Raw genomic sequence first — 14240 nt, forward strand, 5'->3', positions numbered from 1 at the left:
ATTTATTAAAGCATTTGGCTGCACGCATAAACCAAAGGATATGTCCTACAACTTTGTTTGTTTGTTTGTTTCTATACCACCCAAGAGCTGAAGCTCTCTGGGCGGTTCACAAATACTGAAACCAAAAAGTGCAGGATAAAACAATATAAAATATAAAAGCATTAAAACCACAATATAACAGTGCAACCAGAATAAAACCTAGCAGCAATGCAGAGATTTAAAATACAGATTTAAAACACCAAAGCTAAAAGACTAGGAAGCCAAAATGCTAAAATACCTGGGAGAATAAAAAGGTCTTTACCTGGTGCCGGAAGGAATATAACATCGGTGCCAGGCGAACCCCTCTAAGGAGCTCATTCCAACAGCCAGGGTGCCACAGCAGAAAAGGCCCTCTTCCTGGTAGCCATTAACCTCACTTCCTTTGGCAGGGGCTCATGAAGAAGGACCACTGAAGATGATCTTAGGGTCCGGGCAGGCACATATGGGAGGAGGCGATCCTTCAGATCACCTGGCCCCAAGCTTTGAATACCAGCACTTTGAATCAGGCCCAGAAATGGACTGGCACCCGGTGCAGCTGGAATAATACTGGCATAATGTGATCTTATTGGCCAGCCCCTGTTAACAATCTTGCTGCCCTATTTTGGACCAGCTGAAGTTTCCGGACCATTTTCAAAGGCAGCCCAATGTATAATGCATTGCAGTAATCCAGACGAGAAGTTATCAGAGCATGAATAACTGTAGCTAGGCTATCTCTGTCCAGATAAGGATGTCGTTGGTATACCAGCCTAAGCTGATAAAAAGTGCTCCATGCCACTGAGTTCACCTGTGCTTCAAGTGACAGTTTTGAGTCCAAGAGCACCCCCAAACTACTGTACAAACGTGATCCTTTAATGGGAATGCAACCCCCTCCAGAACAGGTTGAATATCACCTAGCCAGGCAGTCGAACCACCCACTGACAGTACCTCCGTCTTGTCTGGATTGAGTTTCAGTTTATTGGCCCTCATCCAGTCCATTACCATGCCCAGGCACTGATTCAGAACAACCACTGCCTCATCTGGGTTTGATGAGAAAGAGAGGTAAAGCTGGGTGTCATCCACATATTGATGGCAGATCAATATGCAACTTCAACTATTCATCAGATTCTGCTCCTAATCTGACTGTATTCAAGGACTTTGCTGATTTATAGTTGCCTCAAAGCATGACTACTCTTTTTTTCTCACTTAAATAGCCAAATAGTTTGCACAAAGTAACCTGTTAGACTCACAAGCCCACTGCAAAAGGGAGAAAGGAATTGTGATGCATGAAGGAGTCATTGATATGAAAGGAAGCCCCACTGAAAAGAAAGGAACATTGAAGCAAGCGTTCACATGATTGCATGCTCAAACAATGGTGTGGTTTTTTCAGTTTGCACAATTGCTCATGACCATGGCTTGCCTGGAAGCGAGGTGTGGGGAATTACCTAACTAATGGAAAACCTGTAGCAAGAGCAAACTATACATGCACCGATTTGAAATTAAGTATAGACATTTTCTATGAATGATCAAAATGTGCAAAATTCAATGGAAGAAATCCACCCACCCCTAAGATTGATGATCTTATTTTAGACACTAGAGACTGATTTGGGCATGGCAACTTGCATTGGCAGGGGGAAGGAGGAACTCTGTGTACTGCTGCTGCTGGATGTGCATCACGCTTTTCTGTATATAAAGTGCGTTGCAATTTAAAATAAATGACCCTAAGGGAGACCTTAGAATCTTTTCCACCCTAAGAAAATGTATTTTACTTAACAGAAATGCTAAATTTCTGTTACACACACACACACACACACACACACCGTACTTAGAGCACTTAGACAGTGAAATCTGAATTTATCTGCTCAAATACTTTGGACCCATTAGCTGGAGAACACTATTAATGAGAAATAAAGCAGGAAGGCGAGAGAGGTTTGGTAGAGTGCCATTGACAGATCCCTGTTTCAAGATGTGCTTCTGTCATGGAGGTATTTTGGCCTGATTGGGTTTTCGTTGCTGCTGTTCTATTGTTTCATGGCTCTACTCACAGATGGAAGTGTATGTTTGGGGTTTTAATTCATTGTGCCACAATTAGTGAGAAAGACACACTTCTCCAAATAAAATAATATCATGCTTCAGACTGATTCAGACCTGACCCGACCTGCTTTGGACTCCAGATCTGAAGCAAGATTCAGACATCCAGACTATGTGGATGTTACATTTTCCCATTGACTTGCATTGGAAAACAGAAACAGCCATAACTTTTTAAATTTTAGAATAAATACATGAAATTTGGAGACCTAGCAGCTCCTATGAAAGTGATTGAAGTGGCCAAAGTTCAGACAGTTTGGTCCAGTAGTATTTGTTCTAGCCACAGTAAAAATTGCTTTTTTCAAGAACACTTGTGAAAGCAAAGAGCTATAATTTTTTAGTGCTTCCACATAAGTGCATGAAATTTGTGGACCCAGCAGTCCCTTTGGAGGTGACTGAACCTGCCAAATTTCAGACAGTTTGGTCTGGTAGTTTTTGTGCTAGCCATGCATAAAGTCTCCTTTTCTCAAAAACTAAAAAAGTAAAAAACAAAAAACTGTCAGCCACACAGGGGATTAGATATCCTAATCAGAAGGTATTTAAAGTGACAATTAGGAGGTCACTATCCCTAATCTCTGGTGTAGGTTTTTGGAAGTGCAAAAGTACTTTCCTTGTTCTGTCCTGAACCTGCCACTGACCTGAGGTTCTCATTAAGGGAAGAAAGAAAAGTTAAACATCTCTTTGGCTGCAAATTGCAATACACAGTACCTGGAAAAGTCACACTGACTGAACTCAGTTGGGTTTATTTACTGATTGCACTGCTGCAATTTCTGTATTCCACATAATTTTATACACTTCCCCCTTGTTTGCCTTTCTTTTAAATTAAATAGCCCAAACATCGAAGCCTTTTATCGAGAACTTGTTCCAGCCCCCTGATCATTTTGACAGCATGTTTCCCCTGGAAGGCTAAGATGAAGCAAACATTTTTTTTAAATGCATACAGCATAGCCTGAGCATATTCCTCTTATGGTCATTTGATGTACACAAGGGAAAACAAGCAATAGGCAAAGTGTCTTGGAAAATCAGCAAAAGTGATGATACTTCATACGATGTGTATTGTATAGTGCTTTTCCCTACAGTATATATCGGACTGTGTATTGGTGTATGGTGCACTTGCACAGCACACAAGACCAAAACAAAAGCAGATGCAGGATGAAAAAACTACCTACAAGTGGAGATGCTGGAGAAATCCTCAACGGAACCAAATGAGTTCGGATTTTCATGAATCCGACCTGCAGATTCCACAGCGGACCAGTTTTTCTCCTGTTGGGAAGACTCTATGGGGTTGCAGACCATTTTTCTAGCTTTCCTGAATTTTGCACAAAAATCTTATCCTAGAAAAATATGCAAAAAAAAAAAAAAAATTAAGGCCAAAAATGTGCATTTCCCCCATAGGCTAAAGCATGAAAACGTGCATTTGGGGGGAATTTGCACATTTTTGAGCATGTGAATTTGCACAAATTCAGAAACGAAAAAAACCCAGTCTGTCAATGTGCAGATGATGGAATGAAAGGTGCCTGACAATCTGCGAAACACAGATGGAACAGATTTTACACAATCCATGCATCCCTACCTAAAAGCTGAGGGGTGAGGGGAAGGGAAATAACACAAAATCTAACAGAAGAGAAAAGGGGGGCAGGGCCTGGTTTCTTTTGTTTTTTATAAGAGTTGAAAAATGGGAAGGGCAGGAATAGTAATTGAGAAAGGGGGAGCTAAAGAACAAGCAGTACAGAGCAAGGAAACAAACTTCTCGGTTAATAGTTCAGCCCTATTAACACCTAGAGATGTCACTTTCGCAGTTTGCCCCTCCCAACTCCCCCTCTCCCCTTCCCTTCTCTAGCAAGTTGCCACATTTGCTCAGACAGGCTGTCTGGCCTTCAGAATCTTCTGAAGTGATCTGAAGCACTTTGGATCATTTTGGACCACTCTGGACCTGCTTTGGATTTCGACTGAAGAAGTCCGAATCACCTCAATCTGCTTCGGGTTTCAGACCAAAGCTGTGCACAGCCCTAGTATGAAGTATATTGAATCCAGAATTTGATCTGCACATTAAATGTGAAGGAAGATGCAAATGGGATAAAACTGGTAAGAACTCATGCATGAATTTTGGGGTAAGCATATACATTTGACACTGGGAAAAATCAAGTACTGTTTATTTGCCATGGAAAGGGAACATAAAAACTTAGATTACTGGGCCAAAGCCTGGTTCATCCTAGCCAGTATTCTTTCTGACCACAGCCTGCCTGATGCCTCTGGAAGCTCACAGGCCAGGCATGGAAATGATCACTGCATCCCAGTTTGGCCCAACGTATGGTAACCTGTCGTACCTGGCTGCTAAACATAGAGAATTCATTTCATTATCATAGCTAATAGTTCTTGCCGGCTCTTGCCATCAGTCTGTCTAATCCTGTGGTCTCCAACATGATGCCCGTGGGCACCAATGTGCCCACGGCATCTCTCTTTGCACCTCTTTGCCCCTTCCTGGTTGTTATTTCTTAAGATTTTTTTTAATGATTTTGTTTTTAACAGAGAGGGTGGCATGCATGCTGCAAAGCAAAGTGCTGCCCTCCAGTACCATCTTCGTTTTCAAAAGATTGGCTCTGTGTTTTGGCGCTCATAGCCCCACCTTGCCTTGTATTTAGGTTCTTAGGAAAGTTACTTTTTCTTTTAGTCTCACCAGTTTTCCTTCTGGGAAATAGGGATTTTGTGACCAGCTATGCCCATGATGGCAGCCATTTTATGAATGGGCAGGCCCCCTAGCCATTTTGTAACAGTGCCCACGACACTCTCTCAGATTCCAAATGTGTCCACTGACCCAAAAAGATTAGAGACCCCTGTCTAATCCATTTTAACAGATCCATTTTAAATGGCTCTGTTAGTGGCTGGGACCTCATCTTGTGACAATGATACCACAATATGTCAAAGTGTAGAATTTGTTTACAGAATCTGCTTTAGTGCTTATGTCATGTGGGTGTTAAGGTAGGCAGCTTAACTTACAACAACTTGGATCCTAAGATAATTTAACTTCAAAGAATGCATGGAGGGAAACTTTCCCATCCCACTTTTCCCCCTGTAGCTACCTGCACCTTTCTGAAATGTGGATTGGGGTGCTGGAAGAAGGGGAAATGGGTTTTGGATTCTAAGATAAGTTAACTTAATGAATTTCATGAAGGGAAAGTTTCCCATCTCCTCCTTTCCCAAGCTGCATGCAGTGCCCCATCCAGTATCATTCAGGACTCCCCCACCCCCCTGCCGAAGCCTCTGGAGAGGCTTTTGGGAGGTGCAGGTGGTTGCAGTAGGGGGAAAAGAGGGGATATTAAACTTTCCTCATGTGAATTTGTCACCTTAACTTGTCTTAAGATCCAGGCTAATTGCTTTCTTTTTGGTAGATGAATGAATTTGCAAATGCCTTAGGAGCTTTTGTACACAAGGCTTTTATTGTGTGCTTGTCATTCCTTACTCATAGCTGTTTCTTTGGACAACTTCATGACCCTCCAGTTTTGCTTCTCTTTCTAAGAGCATTTTCACGGGGGGGGGGGGGTAGAGCTGAGAAATTATAGAATTATTTGCAAAAGCAAAAACAAATGTATTTTCCTATTTGTGTCATTGCATTATTGTGCTACACCACAGTGCCACCTAGAGGTTATGCAGCAGAAAGGCAAGAAAGGAAAAGCTCTTTCTGTAAAACTCAGATCTCAATTCTGCAACAAAGTCAAAAGTGGATGCAGTGGATTAACAGTCTCATGTAGAAAAGCTTTAAGTACTTTCTTAAATGGAAGGCTTTTATCATCCTAGTTCTATATATACCATGTGAAAATGCCCTACCAGTACAGTAGTACTGAGGATAAAGGGATGGGAGAAAGCAGGACCAGCATCAACAGCAGCCATGGTCAGGCACATGCCAAAGGCCCACAACCCAGCAGGGGCACACTGGCGAGAACCCCCGGAATTGCTCCGCCTCTTCACCATGGCAACCTGCTTGTCCCCCTGCCTCTCACTCTGCCCCAGACAACAGAGATGCTAAGAAGGAGGAGCAGTAGATGCCACTGCCTGCTTGCATACTGGGTCTCTGCCTGTCAAGCAAGTGAGTTGTGGCAATGATGAAAGAGAGGATGAGGAGCGATAGCAGATAGTGACAATGGCAGGGCCAGCTTGTGAACAAGCAAGCCGGATTCCAGGGGCTGAGCCAGCAAAAACTCGCTGAGCTCCACCCCACAAATGGATTCCTCTGACATCCCTAGGGAGAATAGACTCACTGAGGAACAACAGACTCACTGGAGAGGGGTGGCATTGTGGGTACCTTGCCCAAGGACCCTCAAGACCATAGAGCCAGCACTGGGGGAATGCACATACATAGCTGCACAACTACATTCTCACAGCTTTTGCTACACTGGCTTTGCAGACCAACCCTTGGAAACAGCAGCAGACGTTGCTTAGAACTTGTGTACCCCAAGGCCTCCTCTACCTGTATTTTTTTTGTTGTTCAGTCGTGTCCGACTCTTCATGGCCCCATGGACCATAGCACGCCAGGCCTTCCTGTCCTGCGCTGTCTCCCGGAGCATGCTCAAGTCCATATTCATTGCATAAGTGATGCTATCTAGCCATCTCCTCCTCTGCTGTCCCCTTCTCCTTTTGCCTTTGGTCTTTCCCAGCATCAGGGTCTTTTCCAGAGAGTTTTCTCTTCACATTAGGTGGCCAAAATATTTGAGCTTCAGCTTCAGTATCTGTCCTTCCAGTGAGCGCTCAGGGTTGATTTCCTTGAGGATGGACTGATTTGACCTCCTTGCAGTCCAGGGGACTCGTAAGAGTCTTCTCCAGCACCACAGTTCGAAAGCATCAATTCTTCGGAGCTCAGCCTTCCTTATAGTCCAGCTCTCACAGCCATACATTACTACTGGGAAAACCATAGCTTTGATTAGACAGACCTTTGTCGGCAAGGTGATGTCTCTGCTTCTTACTATGCTGTCTAGGTTTGCCATAGCTTTCCTCCCAAGGAGCAAGCGTCTTTTAATTTCATGGCTACAGTCACCATCTGCGGTGATCTTGGAGCCCAAGAAAATAAAATCTGTCACTGCTTCCATTTCTTCCCCTTCCATATGCCAGGAAGTGATGGGGCCAGATGCCATGATCTTCGTTTTTTTAATGTTGAGTTTCAAACCAGCTTTTGCACTCTCCTCTTTCACCCTCAAGAAGAGGCTCTTTAGATCCTCTTCGCTTTCTGCCATTAGGGTGGTATCGTCTGCGTATCTGAGGTTACTGATAATTCTCCCGGCAATCTTAATTCCGACCTGTGATTCATTCAACCAACCCAGCGTTTCTCATGATGTACTCTGTATATAAGTTAAATAAGCAGGGCGACAATATGCAGCCTTGTTGTACTCCTTTCCCAACCTGTATTTTTTAGAGTAGACCTAAAACATGCTGGGAAGCCCTGGGCCCTGGGGTTGTTCCATAATGCTTCTGCTCTATCAGAAGCTGTAGTTCCGATTTTGTTGCAGATGGAACTTTTCTTCCCTCCCTAGTTAGAACTTGCCTGGTATATTTCTTGTTTTGTTTTGTTACAAAATGACTTTTTTTGTTGCATAGATGACGAAGGAGTACTATGCATCTCAGTGAACCTGATTTTAAAGAGGAACAATTTTCTGGATTATGAACATAGCCATTGCATAAGAGGAGCAATTAACAGTGTTAGATTTATTCCGCTTTCATTCATCTCCCCCTCCTAAGATTTAGTGAAAGTGGAACATGCAGAGTCCTGGGTGAGGGGAAAAAAGGAGAGTAGAAGCTGTTTACCAAGGCCAAGGGGAAGTGTTTTATGTTCCCCACTAGACTAAGCCCGGTGTTATCCCCTTCAGGAAAAATCTTGGAAATACTTTCCTTCATTGCAGAGTTATCTGCAAGTTTTAGGAAATAGTTCATTTTATATTGCTTGATCAGATTGGGGCTATGGTCTTTGTGGCACCTATTGCATGCCAATATTTGTTTGCATGCCATACAACTGGGTAATGTTGTAGTGTATTTGAGTAGATTGCCTGTGCCAAATATCATATTGACAAGATAAACTGCCTTTATTTTTATGTAAAGAATAGAATGCTGCAGCTGAATAATGTTAGAACCTATAAAAAGAATCCAGCCTTCATGCACAAACTCTCATGCCTATACAACAATAATACTTGCCCTTTGTATCATATCTTTAAGAATATACAGAGGAATTTTACTTAACTAGCAAAGAGGAAACAACCACAATATCCTTGTATCTTTGACACAATCTAAATTTCCAAGAGAATACATTTTAGGTATAGCTGTGCACAAATGGCCTCTTGAAATTCTCCACCTTACTTGTGGATAGATAAATTTGGGAGACAATTTCACTGAATTTCTCCGGGGGGGGGGGAGAAATTCTCAACAGTTTCTCCCAGGTTGGGCTCACCATTGGCAGGGCTCGCAGCACAGCTTCATCTTTTTTTCCCTAAGGGTTTTGGCGGGTTTCATGCTGCAACAGCATCAACAGCCTTCGCAGGCTGGCTCCCAGCTTGCATCCATGGCAGTGCAGGTGGGGCAGTGTCGTGTCCAGCTCCAGGGATGAGGTGGACTTAGTGCTCTGCCAAAATCTGTCCTCCGATTTCCTGAATTTTTCTCCCCCCATGAAAGAGGCTTCCATTGTTCAGCCTCATTCAGGATGTTTTATAATGTATTTTTGTTGAGTTTTTGAGCTTACCCAATCGCAGCTAGCCTCCCAGGCTGCCTGCGGGTCTGAAAAACCCATATGGGAGAAATTACCTCATACTGCCTTCAACTGGGTTTCAGTTGGGATATATTCTCTTTATAATAGGTTGGGATAATAGGTTGGGATAAATTCTCTTTATGCTATGATGAATAAATCATAGCATAACATCATGCCAAAAATGCCAGCTGCCTTGACTATATAGCCACTATATAACCTGTGGCCCTCCAGATGTTATTGGACTGCAAATCTCTTCAGCCCTAGCCACCATGGCCATTGGTCAGGGATGATGGGAGTAGTTTAAAAACATCTGGAAGGTCACAGGTTCCCCGTCCCTGACATAGACATATTAATCAGATATGGAGTTTGTTTGTTTTTTAATCCTGTACACCACCTTGAAGGGGTTCTGCCCTTAAAGTAGGGATGTCAGAGAATTTCACCACGAATCTCGGGGAGACCGAATGCCAGCGCATTCGGCCCCTCGAAATCGGTGGTGAAACGGTCTGCCCCCCCTGCCTCCCCCGGGATGGGACTTACCTTGGGCGAATCTCCCTGGCGGCAGTGGCTCTGGCGGCGGTGCGGCGGCGGTGGCTCTGGCGGCCGGTCTTCCTACTGGCTGCCGCCGCCATTTCCAGTAAAAAAAAAAACATGATAGGCTACGTAAAGATTTACGTAGCCTATCACGGCTAGATTTTTAAACAATACCGTGATAGGCTACGTAAATGTTTACGTAGCCTATCACGGCTGAGTAAAAAAAAAAAAACCCACACATATGCAAATGGCTGTGCCCATGGGCGCTGCCATTTGCGTTCCTTATTTTGGCACGTCTAGTCTACGTAAACATTTACGTAGACTACGGTGAAAATAAGGGGAACGCAAATAGCGTAGACTAGGGATGGCGGAGAATTTCTCCCCGAAACTTCGGGGGGCCGAGCGCCAATGTGTTCGGTCCCCCAAACAAGTTTCGGGTAGAAATTCTCTGCACCCCCCCGCCCCCCCCCGGGACGGGACTTACCTTTGCCGAATGTCCCTCCCGGCGGCGGGTCCGACCGGCGGTTCGGCGGGTGTTCGTCCAGGGCGGGGGCGGCAGCCAATCTTTCGACCGGCTGCCACCGCCGCCATTGCAATCAAAGAAAAAGAAAAAAAAATGCCCCCGTGATAGGCTACGTGACGATTAACGTAGCCTATCATGGCTAGATCTGCAAAGTCAGCCGTGATAGGCTATGTAAATCATCTCGTAGCCTATCACGGGTGACTTAAAAAAAAAAAAGCGCGTACGCAAATGGCGGCCCCCATAGGGAGCCGTCATTCCCGTTCCTTATTTGGTCGCTGTAGTCTACGTAAAGATTTACGTAGACTACGGCAAAAATAAGGGCAACGCTATTTGCGTTGTCCTTATTTTCACCGTAGTCTACGTAAAGATTTACGTAGACTACAGCGACCAAATAAGGAACGCGAATGGCGGCTCCCTATGGGGGCTGCCATTAGAGTACGCGCTTTTTTTTTTAAAGTCACCCGTGATAGGCTATGTGACGATTAACGTAGCCTATCACGGCTGACTTTGCAGATGTAGCCGTGATAGGCTACGTTAATCGTCACGTAGCCTATCACGGGGGCATTTTTTTAAAAAAAAAAAAACTTTTGAGTTCGCGGCCGGGCGAGGTGAGGCGCCTCCTCCCCGGCCTGAATTTCGGCCGGGCGAGGCGGGAAGCCTCCCTCCTGGCCTGAATTTCGGCCGGGCGAGGCGGGAAGCCTCCCCCCCCAGCCTGAACTTCGCGGGGGGAGCAGCGAAGCGCCTCCCCCCCACCGCGAACAAGCTTCGAGGACAGGTAAGTGACTTTTGTCCACCCCTAGCGTAGACGCTACGCTATTTGCATTCCCCTTATTTTTGCCGTAGTCTACTTAAATGTTTACGTAGACTAGACGTGCCAAAATAAGGAACACAAATGGTGGCGCCATGGGCACTGCCATTTGCGTACACACGGTTTTTGGTTTTTTGTTTTACTCAGCCGTGATAGGCTACGTAAACATTTACGTAGCCTATCATGGCTGACTGCAGGGACGCAAACGGCGGCTATGGCCGCCGCCATTTGCAGACCCGGCCGGCCAGGATTCACGGCGGGAGGGACGGGGCGACTCCCCCCCGGGCAGAATTTCGGGGGGAGGGACGGAGCGCCTCCCCCCCACTGCGAATCAATTTCGTCATAAGGTAAGTGACTTTCGTACATCCCTACCTTAAAGGCAGCCTAAAACCCATTTTAAATAAAAATAAATGAATTCAGGGAGCAGAGCCAGAAGTTTAATCCCCCTCAAGGGAGCCCTCGGGTTCACAGTTCAGTTGTGCCAGAGGTGTCAGAACTTCCAACGCAGGTTGCTGCTAATCTGCATCCATACAAATCCCTCTTCCGTTTGGCATCACCGTGTGTCTGGATATTGGCTTAAGGCACTAGCCAATGTAAATTTTACATTTGAACCACAAATGTGGGAGATGTGCAAAGTATGAATTCATGTAAGCAATCCTCGTGAAAATGGCCTTAGGGTACAGCTGTTAGTCTGATTCTCAGGAACCAAGTTGTCAATAACAGTGTAAAATACTAAATAAATATGTCCATAGACCCATGAAAGAGCCCCAGCTGTTTTTTAAAAAAAACATTATTTCTTGTGAATTCACAGTAGCTTTGTAAGGCAAGCACTTCTCACCTTCTGTGGCGTATTTGACAGATCTGTTTTGGAAATTACTCTAATAACAAACAATTAGGTTCTATATTGATTTATGTGTGTTCTCTTTCAAAATTAATGTTGCTAAATGTCAATCTACAAGCAACAATCCTTTATATATTACATTGTTTTCTTCTAGAAATGTGATAGATGACATCAGATAGCATTCCAGTGGAGACCAATGTAGCATGCTAGCATCCATAGTTAGACTGGTAGGGTCTTTGTGATTGATAATCTGCTGCTCTTTGTAACCATCAGACATTTTTGCTTTAGGTTATCCTTTCTCTACTCATCTTGAGACTGAAATTATGTACCCTCCAAAGAAAAATTGGGAATATGGCTTCATTTTTTTAATCCTTCTGTGCCACTTTTAATACTTACCTTAATAGTGGCATCCTAGCATGGCAGAAGGCTGTTTCTAAGCCTGGAGTATTTTCATGCTTGGCAAATTCTCTCTAAATTTAGAATTGGGAAGGAAACCTTTTAGCAGAAACAGAATGTTGGCAGGTTTAACACATCCGTAACAGCTGTCATAATTTGCTATAATTTTTTTATGCTACGTCATAAAGAAAAGGTCATAATTCTGATCTCCTAATGCAATGGGCATATTCTTTCTTTTCCTGCTGTGGACTGGCAATTAAAAAAGAATGAGTAATGAGGGAGTATACTCTTTGGAGAAGCCAATTCTCAGAACCATTAGTTTTCTTTTATCCTCCAGTCTAATTCCAGGAATGTGCAAGATGAAGAGTAAGACATATCATGTCGTTTCAGGATAATATCATGTAATTTTAGCATTATAAAGAATTCTCTCTTTTTTGATAGAGACAAAATATATCTGATATGGAAAAGTTCCATTTCTTTCTCTTCTGAGGGTTTTATGGCTTCATATGTAACCTTGTATAATTAAATATATTTCAAATATGAAGAGAAATGGCATTGGTGCAGACAATCGAATTCTTTATTTTATGTTAAATGGTTCTGAAATGAAATTATATGGAGCAGTCAATGTAATATGGGGAAAGGAGGTGATGGATACTATTCATTGTTTCCACTAGAATTCATTCTATTTGATTTTCTTTAGCACAATCAGATGAGGAAACAATTACATTGTGTGCTACATTACTGGGATTTCAGACTCGCCCTTAATTGTCTCAACTCAAAAAAGAGAGCTAATAGGAATTGCAGCAGACACTAATTGCTTATTTATTTTTAAAAGGAAATTATATGGAACACAGAGCCACAAACACATTGTCAATCTAGAGTTTCATTTTTATCCTACAAAATAAAGCCAGGTACGGCCAGTGACAGTAATAGGGTTACTCTAAAGCCTACCTTACTAAAGCAATAATAAATGAATCTGAAAGAAATCCTCATGCCATTTTCATGACAATTCTTAAGTTAAACTCATTTCTTCTAAGCCATAAATATGTGCAGCCAAGATTTCCTCTGAATCTATATCACATCCCTGTAGAGTTGTCTGATTATACTAGATACAGTTCAGCTAAGCTCTTTTAATTAAGCTGTGTGTGAGAAGGGCATGGCTGTGTTTTCAGGTGCCAAAAACCCAATACGTGAGTGAAATAGTGGGCCTTAACCACTAAAATTCCAAGCATGGATGAAATTTACACAGGTTAGGCTTTGATAAGATATGTCAACAATAGAAAATAGGCTGAGATGCAGCATAAAATGTACTACAAGTTCCCAATCCTCACACACACCCTCATCAGAAGAAAAACCAAAAAAAGTTTGACGTGGTTTAACTTTTTCACCTCTATGTTGTATACTGAATGTAGATCTCTACATTCTTTCCATTCTGAGATGAGCTTTAACAGCTTTATATTAATATATAGCAACATCTCTTCATCATTACATTGTTCTTGGAAGGAAAGCACATTGGTTCCAGATTTATAAGTACTCTTTTCGCCTCAAATTACCGCTTTGGCACGAAATACCATCACCATTTGAAATATGACTGCACAGATTTGCTCTCTCTTAGTCATGGTGCTAGCATTCATAATTTAATCTCCAAATCTATGATTTCACCATGCTGTTGTCATGTAAGTAATACAGTGACACTGCAAGATTCAAAAGTGGCTTTTTGTTCAAAAGTAGCTATTTATTTCTTATAGCAGCCATAAGTACAGAACTTGGCTTTCCATGTATTATTCAGTGAATACAGAAGTCTATGTTCCCAGTAGCCAGAGAGAAAGAGAAGGGGGGGGGGGAGACAGAGAAAGAAAGAAAGAAAGAAAGAAAGAAAGAAAGAAAGAAAGAAAGAAAGAAAGCAAGCAAGCAAGCAAGCAAGCAAGCAAGCAAGCAAGCTAGCTCTTTGCACTTTTGTTAAACACTGGGTGTTTAAAAAAAAAAAGTTAACATAACCTTATCTATTTTATATATCTTGCCATGGACAAAATCACCAACTCTCTTCACCCTTTCCTGTAATTGGTTCTCATTACTATTCAGTCATTACATTCCTTCAAAAAATATTTGTTTCCAATTACAGAAGAAAATAAAAATACAGTGTTTTTTTAAATTTGTGGGCTGCACTCATATATTATCTCTCAGCTGTTTAATTGTTCGCTTTTGTTCTTTAAACTAGCTTTCACAACTCAATTGATTCTAAAACGATATAATTAGTTTATGGTTTGGTAAACTATTTAAAGTGCAGATCATCACAGAGAATATGTAAATGAAT

Source organism: Heloderma suspectum, chromosome 5 (genome assembly GCF_057233095.1).
Source record: "Heloderma suspectum isolate Gila_16-S chromosome 5, 16-S_ref, whole genome shotgun sequence".
Lineage (NCBI taxonomy): Eukaryota > Metazoa > Chordata > Lepidosauria > Squamata > Helodermatidae > Heloderma > Heloderma suspectum.